The sequence below is a fragment of the Ambystoma mexicanum genome, chromosome 2p, assembly GCF_040938575.1.
Source record: "Ambystoma mexicanum isolate Mex_15411 chromosome 2p, UKY_AmexF1_1, whole genome shotgun sequence".
Classification (NCBI taxonomy): Eukaryota; Metazoa; Chordata; class Amphibia; order Caudata; family Ambystomatidae; genus Ambystoma; species Ambystoma mexicanum.
Window position 1 is genome coordinate 726,689,124 of NC_090923.1, and position 15,497 is coordinate 726,704,620.

A 15,497-nucleotide genomic window follows, 5' to 3' on the forward strand; every position below is an offset into this window, starting at 1 on the left:
TCAAAGGCAGCAGAGAGTTCAAGGAGGATGAGGACCGAGGATTGCTTAGAGTAGCGAGTAGTGAGGAGGGAATTGAGAACATAAGTGAGGGCAGTTTCAGGTGAGTGTATAGGGCAGAAACCAGATTGAGAGGTGGGAAGGAGAGAAAGGTTAGTAACAAAAGCTGGGAGTAGACTAGGCGTTCAAGTATTTTAGAAAGGAATGAGAGAAGCGAGATTGGACGGATGTTTGAAGCAAGAAGGGGATCAGTAGAAGGTTTCTTCAAAATGGGGATGATAGTGGCATGCTTGAAAGCGAAAGGGAAAATAGCAGAGGAGAGAGAGATATTGATAAGAAGGAGGTTAAATAAGGAATGAGAAGGGGGCAAATCTTCGGAATAAGGAGGGTGGGGAGAGGATCAGAAGGGGCTGCAGTAGGATGGGATTTGGATAGGAGGAGGGAGACGTCAGAAGGGGTGACCGGCGAGAAGTCAGGCATGTAAGCTGAAGGAGAGTGGGGGGAAGGTGGAGGGGAGGAATAGGAGGGAGAGGAGTTAATGTTTCGGCAAAGAGAGAATTTTGGAAGAGAAGAAGTCAGCGAAGTCAGAAGGAGAGAGGGGAGATGCAGCTGGGTGGTCAGGGTTGCTGTGGAGAGAAGACGAGAGAGGGTTTGAAAGATACGGCAAGGATGAGACGTTTGGAGGCGGAGGAGGTTAGAATAGTAGGAACATTTAGCAGAGCTAAGGCAGAAGTCCTAAAGAGAGTGGAAAGAGAAGTAGGAGCTTTGATTGGAAAGAGAGGGAAGTTTCAGCCAGCGTCGCTCGAGGCGACGGAGGAGATGACGCATGGACAGAAGATGAGGGACAAGCCAGTGTTGAGAGGTTTTGCGAGTGGGTCGAAAGGAAGAGAGGGGGTATAGTTGATCAAGAGTGGAAGAGATAGAAGAGGATAGAGAGGATAGGGCATCTGTTACGCTCACCTGGACCCCACAGGGGTGTCGATCGGACCCGGACAGCTGCGGTCTCCGTCAACGTGATGCGTAGTGCAGAGATGACTGGACTGGCCCGCCTAGTCTTGTCTGCTGGATCCGAAGAAGTATTTTCCTGCAAGTGGAGACAGGGATTAGCCACCTGTGGGTTTTAGTGATGGCCTTGCAACTGTTCTCGCTCTCCCCCACTAATCACCTTCAATATCCCCTTAGTAACCTCACCTTATGTTTGTAAAAGATGAGCTCTCCATCCTGCATGTCTTGCAGGGGCGCGTAGATACTGGTTACTTCACTGGTTTGAAGGCGTTGGGAGAGTTCCGGTAAGCATAGACTCTGAAGTCCCAGGCGGGATTGGTAAGTATCAAGTTCAAAGAGTTCAATGTGCCCGATGTTCACTCTTGTCCCCTTCCTTCCTTAAGATGCAACTGAGTTTGTGGGAAGAAGGTCTCGTAGCTGCTGCTGGCGTTCAGGTAAGAGTCTGTATTACCCAACGCTGTCCGGTAACTATTACATGCGTTAACGTGTTGTTTTTCTCCTCTTTACAGATGCGGCATATGAAGATATGGAGAATAATACCGCCTGTGGTAAATCAGGTAAGTCTATGGTGGTAAGAGGTATTTGTTGATTCCCTTGGCTCACCTTGTTATTTTTGTGCCCCAAGGTGCCGGAGTACGGCGAAGAAATGATGGAGACAGTGCCGGTTCGAAAGATGCTGTGAGAACTGGTGAGTATGGTGCCGTGCTGGAGCTGGCGAAGCGATGCGTGCAGGACTGATGTACTTCCAGGTCGGGAGATGAAATGGATCCAGAATCAGGTGACGAATTTGAAATAAGTTAGTTTTCTAACCTTGTCCTTTTCTTCCTCTTTATTCTAGGAGCTCCGGATTCGAGGCGGGCGTGGCAGAAGACTGGATGCTGGCTGCAGGCACGGTGAGAGTCACGCTGCTGGATGCAGAATAACACGAAGCATGTGCTGCTGTTAGGGCGTGGTTTAAATAGCCTCCAAAGTAGTCCCAGGAAAGAAGTTCCCCAGGACCACACCTGAGTAAAAAATAGTCCCTGTAGTAAAATAGTCCCATCCAGGCCTCACGTTGGCTTGGATTTATTTGCAGCATGGTTTGCATGAGGTACGTAATGTCTATGAGCCTGGCGCCTATGGCGCCAGGACTGATTTTTATTATGAGCCTGGTGCCTACGGTGCCAGGACTGAACCCAGACAGCCCCTAGCTGGGGCTGCCGGGGTTTTTGTAAATGTCTGGATGCCTGCTCCCAGGGCTGATGGGCTTGATCCGGATGCCCAGGGGTAGGCATCATGACAGCATCATTAGGCTAGAGAGAGAGAGAGAGAGAGAAGTCAGAGAGGGAAGGAAGAGAGGAACAACAAGTGTTGAAAAAGAGGCAAGGGGTAAAGTTGCAGGGGTCTCGTCGAGTGAAGGAAGTGGTGGAGGGTACAGGAGCAGTAGGAGGGAGAGGGGGAGTGAGAGAGAAGGAGTATAGGAGAGTATAGGAGAGTAAAGCATGGTCAGAGATAGTTGGGTAAGGTAGAGACGGGAGAGGTGGAATAGGTTGAATTGAAAATGAGATCAAGAGTGGAGCCAGAAGAGTGAGTAGGAGAAGAAGGGAGAGGAGAGACGAGGTAGGAGTCAAGGATGGAAAGAAGAGGGGAAGGTTGAGGGGAAGTAGGGAGGTGAAGGTTGAAGAGAAAGGAGGTGGTTGTGGTCATCGTAAAAGGAGGAAAGGGGGCCAGGAGGTTGGTAGATAATTAGAAAGGAGATAGGGTGAGGGGAAGTTAAGGATTTGTATAGGTATTCAAAGGAAGGGAAGGTAGGAAGAGGCAGTGAGGAGGTAGAAGAAAGGTATTTAGGGTGGAAGAGGAGACTAATGCCAGCGCCACGACCAGAAGAAAGAGGGACATGAGAGAAGGAGGAGGAAGGGGTGGTGATAGAGGCAGTGAAAGTAAAGTTGTGAAGAGGGATTCAGGTTTCAGTTAAACAGAGGAAATGAAGGTTGAGTCGGAAGAACACGTCCAAAATGGCTGCAGTCTTATTGCAGATGGATCTAGCATTCCAGAGAGCAATGTTGATGAGACTGGAGGGTTGGACAATTGGGGAGTAGATAAGGTTAGGGCATTGGGGGATGGTTAGAAGGGAATGGGATGAGTGGGGGAGGTGGTTAAGCAGTGGAATGGACATGAAGAGGGGAAAGGAAAGAAGTAGAGGGAGGTGGGCGAAAGGAGGACAAAGGGTAGTGAGATCGAGGAGAGAGAAGTCTGGTAATGCGCATGACAGGGGGGGAAGAGTGCGGTGTTGAAGAGAGAGTGGAGGGAAACGGAGAGGGTGTATTGATGGAGAGAGTGAAAGGGAGGAAGAGGGCGTCAATAGGGGAGGGATGGCACTAGGAGCAGATTAGGAGGAAAAGGTTGTGGCCAGGGGGGTCCACAGTCCGGAAGGGCTCGGAATAAGGCAGCTAAGGGCCAAAGTAGGGCGGGCCAGGGAGGCAGGCGAATCACAGGTCAGAGGGCCCCTGTGGAAGCAGGTCGTCTGGGAAAATAAGAGTCCTGGTGGTGGTGGGGGCCAGCTGACAGGAGGGGCCCAGATGGCAGCAGCCCGGCTGCATTTCAGAAAGGCCCGGGCAGTCATTGGGAAATTAAGGATCCAGGAGGTGGCAGGGTGGCAGGGTCCAGCAGACAGTTTGTGACATGTTTGTGCCTCTAGCCCCATCGCTCCAGGTAGAATTCTCTTCCTAAAAGGAGCTGAGCTAACAGGTCCGTGTGACAAGTCCCTGCCAAGGTGAGTGTGGGGTAGTTCAGAGGATCCTCCCATGCCACTCCGGGTCTTGTATGAGATAGTGGGTGGAAGAACCCAGCCCTCTTGTTCACCCTAGCCCTAGCCACTACAGCAAGGTAGGGCACTTCGTCACAGCACAGTAGCCAGTTTATTAGCAGAATAAAACTTGCTAAGTGAATAGTTAAGCCTCTAGATTTGGTCATTAAGACCTGTATTGATTGCGTTGTGTTCTTGGAAATGTGGAATTTAGTTTTGCACTTAAAAGTGTAATTTTTAAGTTGGCAGGAAATGTTATTGTAACGAAATTTCCCATTATTGTGAAACCTGGAATTTCTTTTTTTGTGTAAGATTTGTATTGGTGAAACGTTTACCAAGCAAGCATCGGCAAATCCGATAAGTTTCGCAAGTCAATATAATCTATATTTTGGCTCTTTCCTGTCTCTTGCCAACTTCAAGAGCACGTCAGGTTAGCTCAGAATTTTGGCTATTATTGGTCTTGGGAAGTCAACTGGCTTTGGCTTTTGGGTCAGCGCTCTCTCAACTGCAAAGAAAGGTGACAACTGTGGCTCCCCCAGTAGTTCTCTGAGCAACTGCTCTACCTCTTGCTCCATGCTCCCAGTAAGGGCGTCCTCTGGGTTGCCGACTATTCTAATATTGTTCCTCCAGGAACGGGATTCAAGGTCATCTCATTTGGCTTTGACATATCTCATGTCTTTCGACAGGGCATTAACCGTTGATTGTAGGTTGCGTACAGTGTCCTCCGTTGTCCCAATCCGTTCCTCTGCCTCAATGATCCGCTGGACCTCCTTTGTGAGCTGTGCCCTGATGGTGGTGACATTTAATGTGATGTCGTCTAATTTTTCCTTCACAGCAGCAAACCCTTTAGTCATGGTAACCAGCATTTGTTGTAGCCCAGATGGAGGGGTGCTCCGAGGCTGTTCTGGGGCAACTGCAGTCTGGGACTCTGCATCTCACTCCTTACGGGGTGTTAACTTTGTGAATTTGTCCATTGCTCCAGACTTCTTACCCCCACCTGCACCCTTGGCCATATCTTCCAGCGAGCTGAACATAATAGGGAGATGTTGCCACTTGAACCTTCAGCCCCAAAGTTTCAGCAATGGTGCCTCCTCGGTTGCCACTGTACAGCACAGCTTGTCTCTGTGGTATATTTCCCCCAGCCCTGGTAATGAGGCAGTCCTCTGGGCTGCAAACATGCAATCAGAGCAACAGTGCCTACAGTCACGTTCCCAGGGCTAGAGATCTAAACACATGGGTGATTTAATGGCTCCATGCACCGCAATGATAGCGGACTCGATCCCGCCTGACTGGCAGCAGAATGAGGAGGGAAAGCCAGCTGCGCAACCTCCAATGACCAGGGCCCACCACCGCCCTGCCTCACCGTATATAGATGGGAAACTTCTCGTATCAGTCACAACTCTGCCGCAAGTTCCGACTGTGTAGACAATCACTGCCGCTCCCCGGGAGTAATCGCATGCTGCAGCGCTCCAGGCGGACGCACCTACTGGTGCACCACATGATCTCACGGGTCCCGACCTCTCTTGCAGGCGACTACTACGGCTATCCCAACAGTGGGAGGCCGCTGCAATGCTCACCAATAGGAGTGGCCCCAACCAGCCTCAGTACGCCACCGCTCCTCGGGGATGGGTGCAGCCCACGCGACAGCTCCCGACCAGTCTGTACACACTGCTGAAGTGTATCGCAGTACGGGTCACAGGCCACCGCCAGCGCAACCCAGCCCGATCTTCAATCCAGGCACTCGCCACAAGCACGGGACAGCAGGGTTCAGAACTTCAAATATTCGATGCAGTATTTATCCTTTATGTGCAGAAAGCGATCACCACATCGATCTCCAGGACTGTTACAAGGAGTGCTGTGCCTCAGAGCAGAGCTCCTGAGCTAAGCAGCCATCTTGTTTGGCTGCTCCGCACTGCCCTGTAAACTATGTATTCTTGAACGCTCCATCCATATTTTATTTATGTGATATGTGTTCTGGCTTTGTCTCATTCCTACATGTCCCCCTTTGAATATTGCTTTTTATATGTTAAATATCATTTAAATTCATTTATTTCAATGTTGAATAATATTTATAGTATAAATTAAGATGTGAATATTTATAGTCTAAATTAAGACTTGTTTATTGACTGCCAAAGCTATTGTTACCATTTTTAATTCCAGTTGTATTTATTGTTATTCAAATGATAAAGCATTTCTTAAACTGAAACAAAGAATGTACAAAATCGGTGGCCTACGTCTTCATGAGCTATCTGAATGGGTAAAGCCCCTTTTCCTGCTGGCCAACTGGACTCCCCAGGTTCTACAATCAAAGGTGGAAAGTACCCTCTTTGTGGCTATTTATCAGAAGATAAGAGGTACAGATAACAAAAGTGAGCAGATTGTTGGTGGCAGGCCTACCATCATCCTTAGGGTAACAGACCTGAGGGATTCAAGCATAGAGTTATTTTGGGGGAAATAGAAGTATTATTGAAGAATGAATTGGGTTTGAAGCATTGACATTTATTTCCATGTTTGTACGCTGGTAGAACAAAGAACTGAAAAAAGGTTACACAAGATTTAGAGATTTGAGGCCGAAAACCTGTGTCTGTCTGCTTTTGGAGTAACAGAAACAAGGAAATAATAGTTTTAGATCGAGGGAGGGCTGTGGAATTTCTGAGATGTGTATCGGTCCAAATTAAGAGTTATTTAGAGAAGCAATAAGAGGGCCTGTGATCTGCACAATGCCAACTCAAAACTATGACTGGAACCATTGAATATATCATGTTTTTTGTTAATCTTTCTGGAGCTAGTAAACGTAGAAAATGATTTGCATTATTGTATGAGATTGTGTATTGTTTAGTTTAAACATTTACAGCAGGAGAGAAACAATGTTTGCTCAAGTGCGGTCGCTAAGTGTGGGAGCTGTCTCGCAGTACCTGCTGGTTTTGCTGCTCGAGTTTTGCGAGGCTTTTCCCGTGCTGTGATCAGCTGACAACTGCTGTTTGTGGACTTGGCTGCGGATTGGCTGATGCCGGTAGGCGGTGACGTTTGGAATCCACAACAGTCTTTTGAACACGGCATTGATCAGTTATTTGTTTTTTCTTTTGACCTAGAGTTTCCTGCCCCGCCGCCTCTAGAGGAAATAGTTACATTCACTGGACATGCGCGAATGCGCAAGTGCGGTCGCTAAGTTTGGGAGCTGTCTCGCTGTCTAGCGAGATAGCGTGGAGCGGGGAGCTGCCTTTTGTGTTTGTTTCTTACAATCAGGATTTTAATTTGTGCAACAGAGACCCACGAGACAAGGCAAGTGGTATTTCTATTTTGACCCCTGGCTCTAGATACAGCGTACATTTAATATCTATAGCCGGTACACACGGTCATAACATCTGCAAAGCATTGAGCTAAAAGAAAAATCATTTGATTATCTCACTGGATGTTAATTTAAGTTCAACATCCAATTATTCATCTTATTGTGTCCGACATAAGAAAACAGTGGTAATGTTTAAACTAACAACGGGCATGCCGAAATTATGCCCGGATATAAATAATGCGAATGATCTGTATAGCAAAAGAAAGACTATGTTGACTATGTAAACTAGGGAAAAAGAACTGTCTAAATTACAGCGTAGACTTTCTTTATCTGTGGATATCCGAGCATTTTATCCCAATGAGGAAAAGCGAACAATTGATGCCTCAATGATTGAAAAATGCTCAAACTATACACTAGAGTCAAACTCCAAGATAGATGTATGTCAAATCAATAACTATGTTAATATAATGCCCGATAAAGCATTGTTTACTAATAATGAAATAACACAGTGTCAGGGCGGAGTCACAGATATGACGTTAGTATCAGTTTGTATATCCAGAGATTTATGTCCATCCCAGCTGGGCATAACAATGAATGTCACTGCTTCTAGTCCGGTTTTGAAATCACTGGCCATATGTTCTGTACAGGCACAGCACGAACTTAGAGAAGCATACGACAAAATGACAATAACTGGCGAAATTGATGAGGAAGCGATATGCTTCATGAACACAAGCAACCCTCAGATAAGTGAATCGCAACAAGTGCAATATATATGTTCAAACACAGGTGACCTCATACAATTTGAATTTGATCCAAATTCAAATGCTTCTCCCATTAAGCCACTCACACATGAGGGAAGAAAAGTTGTAAAAGCTGGAGAGCCTCATTTATCTCACTCTCCAGCCTTATTTGATAAATCTTTCTCAGGGGAATTCAACACATCTCTATCTTTTGTAGCCTCTACCCCAAGAAGAATCACATTTAATTAACCAAATACAGACCATCCTCCTCCTAATCGGGATCACATGGACAATAACACACTGACCAAACGAAGCTCATTTCCAGAGGTGCCACACCTAAATAACACTTTGGGTGCTATGAATACAGCTTAATCTCACTAGCAAAATTGTATGAACCTTGAGCGAAAAAAGTTAACAAGCAAAATGATTTATTGAGCACCTTATCAACGGAATTGAAAAATCAATCGAGATGGGACAAGTACAGAAGCTCATCAATGCATTGTTGAATACACAAAGTACAAGGGGTGGCGTTAAACAATCCAGCACTGATGGCGTTCATGTAGGTATCCAAACTGAGATACACCAGGAAGGCCCCATAAATCTGGATATATCAAAACCTATAGATACAAAGAACAAAAAGAATTTGATTGTACCCCAGTTGGGGAAAAATGTGAATAGCCACGAGGTGGATACACTGCAAATTGAGAGTGGGGGAAAAGCAGAAGGGTGACACAGTTTGTAACACCGATGGGGCAATGGCCGAGGACAAAGCCATAACATCACAAAACACCTTCAATATATTTGCGAGTTCCCACAATACACAGAAAGATATATTACAAGGCCCGGTTACGAGAAAAACCACAACACTGCAAACTAAAAGCATAAAAGGCAAAAAGAGAACGTCCAATCTTCCAAGGAAATTTAGAAGAAAAGTACCACAAGTGCATGTAGCAAAAACATCTACAAATAACACTAGGGAAGTGATGATTCCTTTCCAACCATCCCCCTATAAACAGTTGGACGACTTGGCTGCCCTATCCAAATCTTGGGCCAGCGTCCCGGATAGTGGCTTATTACCACAACCTACGACCTTACCGGAGGCAAACAAGGTACAAGTAATAGATGCAAGGCAATCTGGCCAAACGGGTATCTTAGATTCCATACATATCTCAATACAACAATTGAGGAATGAAATCAGAACATCTATAGAGCAGTACAAAACAATGAATATAGATGTATGCAACTCCAAAACAAATACATCTAACAATGTCGAAATAGGGACACAACTTCGGACGCATCATATACCTCCTCATATAGACCTATTGTTGAAGGATCCGGGCGCAGGGAGCAGAGATCTGCCAAATAGCCTCTTGCAGGGTCATTATAACAACCTTGAATCAGAAAAGAATAGTTCAGAGGCAACTCAAATCCCATCTGCCATATCTAATCACGACCAAGCTAACGGTCCAGTCACGACCGCCAAAAGGGATTGGTATAGAAATCACCATCGCCTGATAATCAAATGCATACCATATCCGCATCAGAGTTTCGATTTAAATCAAACAAGTATTCTAAATATATGTGTTGAAATTCCAGCTCTTCAGGATCTATCATCGGCTGACATTGGCCTGGTAGAGTTTTTGCATGAAAAAAAAATAGATATGGCAAGGATGTATATTCAATCAGGAATTGTGCTAAATACATTATGGCAAGCGAGAACTGCATTGTACAACTTAGGTTTTGTTCTAAGTCAAGACATAACAACAAGCCATTATTCAAAGATAGCACAAAATCCACTCAGAGCGAGCATATATGGACAACCCACAGACAAACAGATTGGAAATAGCCTCCCTATGCAATGCCATGCACAAAGTGGCTGGGGAAACTCATAACAGGGGGAGCCTCATGAATTATTAAGCCTAATATCCTGGAACACGCGAGGGCATCGTCATTTAATTAATACAAAAAATAACATGTTACATGAATATGACATAATAGTGTTCCAGGAGACCTGGCTTAAAGCTTCGCATATATGGGATCTATACAACATTTTTACAGTCCCAGCCATAGAAACTAAACAGGGCCGTCCGATGGCCGGTCTGCTCACAGCTTTTAAAAAAGATCAGCACTTTTAAGTCACAGCTTTATATAAAATTTCCTTTGTTGGCCATATATTGAGTCTATATCGTAAGAAATCGGCACAATGTCGGAGAAGGTGCTTGTAGCAGGTAAGGCTCGGTTGTACCTTGAAGTTTTAAATTATATGGATTTTGTATACATTTTTGCAACTTCATACAACATTGTGCCGATTCTTTACGATATAGACTCAATATATGGTCAACAAAGGAAATTTTATATAAATGGAAAATGATACGGCAAGAGGACACAAATTGCAGATTTTGCAAGAAAATGCCTGAAACAATACAACATCTAGTAGTTGTATGTGATGTTCTTCTGCAAGAAAGAGTAAAGTATTTTCATCACTACTTTAAAGAACACAAACATCTAACCGAAGATCAGTTATGGTCTGAACTATTTCATACACACATAATATCTCTTAGATATGCAGTGACTAACTATCTGAACTGTTTACAACTGAAAGATCAAAAATAACATGCCAAAACACTAATGATTCATCATGGCAAACCGGTCTGAATCTTTTGGGATATATATTGATGACACTGAATTGGTGATATATTGTAATTATGACAAATGCATATCTAAATCAAAATACCTAATATCAATTTACTTGTGTAAAGGTAAATGTATTGTTTTAATGTATACATGTAATAATATGCATGCATATTTTGTGCAAAGAGAACTTTGGTGTTATCATCATGACAAAGGAAAAGGTTTTATTTTAATTTTTGTATTGTATGTTGAAAGGTTGAAATTAATGTTTTGACTATAACAACATTAATATAAAAAAATAAAAAGTTTGATTATATTTAGCAAAACAGTGTTTATGCAAATTCTAATGTTTTTTCTACTTATTAAAACCTTTTCTTGGACTAGAAAAAGTTATGTACATCCCCACAGTAATAGTGGGTTCTGCAAGCACATGGACACATATATATTATCCCCCACATATAGATCTTGTGGCGGATGCGGACGTCCACCTTCTTAGTATTTGCATTTTTAACAGTGACGTCATTAGGTGTTTTGTATGTTAAATAGTTAAAAAAGAAAAATCTTTTAAAATTAATATAACCAAGTCTGTATACTGAAGACCTCCAAAGTAAAATTTGAGACAGTTGGTTAGATGGATTCCAGAATCCTTGACTTCAGAGAGCTCTTCATCTCATTTTTCTTTTTAACAGAGCAGTACTTGGAACTCTGCTAATATTTATTGGCACAAGTGGCTCAAGAAACACTCCCACCACTCAAGGACAGTTCAAGGGTTTTTATTGAACTTTCAATGGGCCTTATGGCCATCCCTGTCGCTCCATTTTCTGAAAGCACCTGCTCCCTACCCCAGGTGTTCTTCGCCCTTGCTTAGTAAGTAGGCAATGAGCTGAGAGTGCTGCCAACACTACAACACATGGTGGATGCAGACCCCCTCGAGATCATTCTATGGGGATTACACTTGCATCTAATCATAGACAAGAGAAGGGTACCCTTAAGGACAGAGATAGATCAGAAGGTTTTTTTGCAGAATAACTCCCAATCTGAATTGGATATGAGCAAATGAAAGGCAGGGCACTTTGCGAACAGTAGAAATGATGCCCCACTGAACCAGGGATGGAACTAGACTGAGCTTGTTGTGAGCTTGTTCTCTTGGAATATTCTGGGATTAGCAAGACAGTTGCAGGTGAGGGGTGGTGTGACTTTGTCAGGACACAACAGATCATTCTTTTTCTGGAAGCATGGCAACCAAGCAAAATACCTTTTAGTGCTATGCATGTTTTGATGTCCCTGCAATGCAAGGTAGAGGAGGGAGACTCTGTGATAGGCCGTGAATGTGGGTTGTTTCCTCCCTGAGCGTAGTACCAATGTGGTTGACTGCACCAACCCAGATCTCCAGGCGGTCCATTTTAAGCTTCTTGGCGGTACTGGGGTGCATTTACTGAATCTGTATTATAAATTGGGTTTCAATGGTGGGCAGGGGGGCAGGGGGTCAGTCAAAAACCACTGCATTGACAAAAGTCCTTATTGACCAATGGAAATCAAAACATGCCAAAACTCCATTTGTGATTACTGCAGGAGATCATGACCTCCAGTTTGGGCTCTTGGTGGCTACTAAAGTCCTTTTCAATGAAGAAGACACTGCATGGGACATTCCCGATTTGTCGACCCCATTACCCAAAAGACCACAGGCATGCACTGCAATGGGAGTATCTAAAGTGACTCTCCAGCCAAACCAACTTTCATAGCCGGGAAAAACACGAGTCATATTGACAACAATTTGGTCGACTTAGGGATGTGGTTCCTGTTAAGGGACTTTGAGGTAGTTGAAAGTGATCTCCACCCATTTACGGCCGGTTTGAACATAGATTCAGGTAATCCTGACAGCTCTACAGTTAGGAGTTCTGCACTAACTATTAGGGGCCAAGCAAGGTGTTCCCTGAAATGTGGGAGAACGTACACCTGGATACGGTGCTATTAAAGATATATAGCGATATTCTTGACCCTTAGATTATATTTTTAGATGACCCCAACGTTACGGATGAAACAGCATTGGAGTCATTTCAGGAAATCGCTGAAAAAGTTGGCCCTATCGTTATAAAACCTGGTAGGTGAAGCCAAGAAAGAGATGCTTAAGAGAGCAACCTGGTATGACAAAAGATGCAGAAAATTCGACTACTTTTTTTCACATAAAAACCTGGAGGTCGTGGGTAGAGAAGAACTGCGCAAAGCAAGGTGCGATTATCAGCTGTGGGAGAAAATCCTCATGGCCATTTCTAGCAAGAACTTGAGGTCAGCAGCACCAGGAGAGGAAAGAACTATTACCCAGAGAGCCTGCATGATCACTTTATCCAGTGATATTGCAAAACAAGAGTTTTCAATGTGCTTAGCGACTGTTATGAATTCTACAAAAAGATGGTAGACAGAAAGGACTGACATGTCAGATGCAACAGTCTTGAGGAGCTTATGAAAAGTGTCCCCCTCTGTCCCCACCTTCCATCTCCCAAAGTAATGAGAGAGAGGGATGCAGGGCCAGTAGGGAAACCCTCAGGGGAAGAAATCCCTATGGATCGGGTTGAGAGCGATGCGCCGATCTTGGTGTTGTCTCGTGCTCAGTTCAGGCTTTGGTAGTTAATTGCCTCGAGGATCCATTATCTGCTAATGCAGTGTGAGTTTGCCTTTCTCTTGACCTTTTCGACAAGTAACCGTTACTTTCAGGAACATCTAGAATAGAAAACATAAGACCAGGAAACCATGGTGACGAATCCTGCATTGTGTGTTGGGAGATACCCGGGGCCCTCCTGCGTCAATAACCAAGTAAGGGAGAAGCACGAGCCGCCGTGGTACTCTCATTGGTTTCAAGAACAAAGCAGCGTCAGTGAAATCCACACAGTCGGTGAGTTGAGGAGACCGATACAAGACCGGTCTGTGTTGAAGCCAAGGTTGCAAGCAGCAACATTGTATGCCGAGCGCTGGAACGAACATTGTTAAAAGGCATGTGATAAGAGACGCAAGTAAAGATGAACCGCTGATGATTGAACTTTAAAAGCAAGATACAATACCTTTGACAGAGTGGTTCGGCACCACGTGGGTGCTCAATAGAAGGTCTCTGTAAGGTATCTAGCTGAGAAGTGGCAAAAGGACAGTGCTAAAAAGGTTATATCGAGAAGAGAACGAGTAATTGTGAATTGAAGTGGTCCTGCGATGTGTCAAGCAAAATCCAGCGCACAATCGAAATTCTTCAATTTTGATGAAGTAGAGAAAGTTTGGAAAAGTATATGAATTTGGTCCGACCCCGGCATAGGGAGACCATTTGAAGGTTTTGTGTTAAAGTGGGTCTGAGCCCCGCGGCCGTGGTCTCTGGGTGAACATTAAATCACCTGAGAAGTTGTATATGTGAAATCCTAAGAAGAAAGGAACTTTAATGCTTGTCGTGTTGCATTAGGCCCTCTGGAATATGGCAAGGAGACTTTGACACAGAAGGCCCTGATGTTGAGGTTTTGAACTGAATTTTTGTGCTAGAGAAGCCAGGGAGTGTGCTAAGCTAGAGTGTGCCGCCTTGTCCCGTGCTGAAAACGCGGGCAAGGGCAGCCAACGGCTTGAATATCCTGACATATCATTTCTTGAACACTTTTCTTTTGCATAACATTGTTTCCCACACTATTTGTCTTTAGAAGGATGGATTGGCAGTAGGTTTATTAGTAAAGGCCCTTTTATTTTAACAGACTCGACTAGGACTGCCTTATTATTTGATGGTCGTAGCTTGCTCCCATCTTTAGATTTAGGATTATATAGGTTTTTTTTTCAAACCCAGTTGAAGCTCAATAAACAACCTTGAACTGTGTTCACTTGTGTCTGTTTTACAGTTTGATACCATGCCTTCCTTACTCTACACCCCCTTCCCCTCCCTCTCACCCCCCTTACCCTACCTTCCCCTCCCTCGCACTTCCTATTTTGCGCACTTGCACGTTCCTTGACCTTGAATGTTCTAGGCCGTGCAAGTCTGTCTGTCCGGTCCTCCCTCTGTCTCCCCTCCATAGCTGGACCTTGCTTGATACTCATGCATAGGCGCATTGATGACCAACTACCAAGCAATCCCGAAATGTTGGCCAGGTCAATACTGTTCTATTTACCTGTATGCTCCCCCATCCCCCTTGCTTCCTCACTCTGTGTCAAGCACTTAACCTCTGGCCTAGCATGCTAGCTAATGTGCTAATGTTGTAAATCATTCGGAAATCTTCAAGGCCTAAGAATGCCAACTGTACTCCCATGTTCCCTTCCCGCCTTGAAGCGATTTGAAGCACTTCACTTGTGTAAAAGCGCTCCACAAATAAACAATTACAATTAGTCTCAAGGTTTCCATACCTCACCCAACTAAACTAGGGTGGTGTTCGTCCGTTCTAAAGTCCCGTGTCAAAGTCTTTCCTCTGTCCAAAACTAGTCTACACCGACACGACCATTTATCCTGAATAACTAAAAACCACTAGAATGACTCCTTTCTCCTGGGATTACTTTCCTACATGTTCAAATAGCCCTTAGCTATTTCTTTTATCAGTTCATTCAGTTCTCGTAAGGGACTTCTCCACATACCTTTCTTTATTTCTCCTTGCTTTCTTAAATACCACTCTCTGGGCACTCCGGTACCTAGATACTCTTTTACTTGGTTCTTCTCAACAGTGGTTGACAGTCTTTCTCCTTCTGATGTTAACTCCACTTGTTGTGCAAGTCTACTTTTATTACTTGTTATAGTCTTCTAACTATTTGTTTCCTCACTGGGATCTGTGTGATTTACCCAGTGACCAATCTCACTTTTCTTAGTATCTTGCTCTTCACTGAGTTGAGTAGGCTAAATACCAAAAGGATTCTCACTCTTCTTAGTATTTGCTCCTTTGCTGGGATGAGTCAGAGGAGTTCACAAAGGTTTGTCGCTCTTCTTAGTATTGTACCTTTCACTGGGACGAGTAGGATCATTCCATGAAGGTTTCTCACTCTTCTTAGTATTGGACTCTTCACTGGGACGAGTAAGATTAAATCCAATCGTTTTATATTCGGTTGT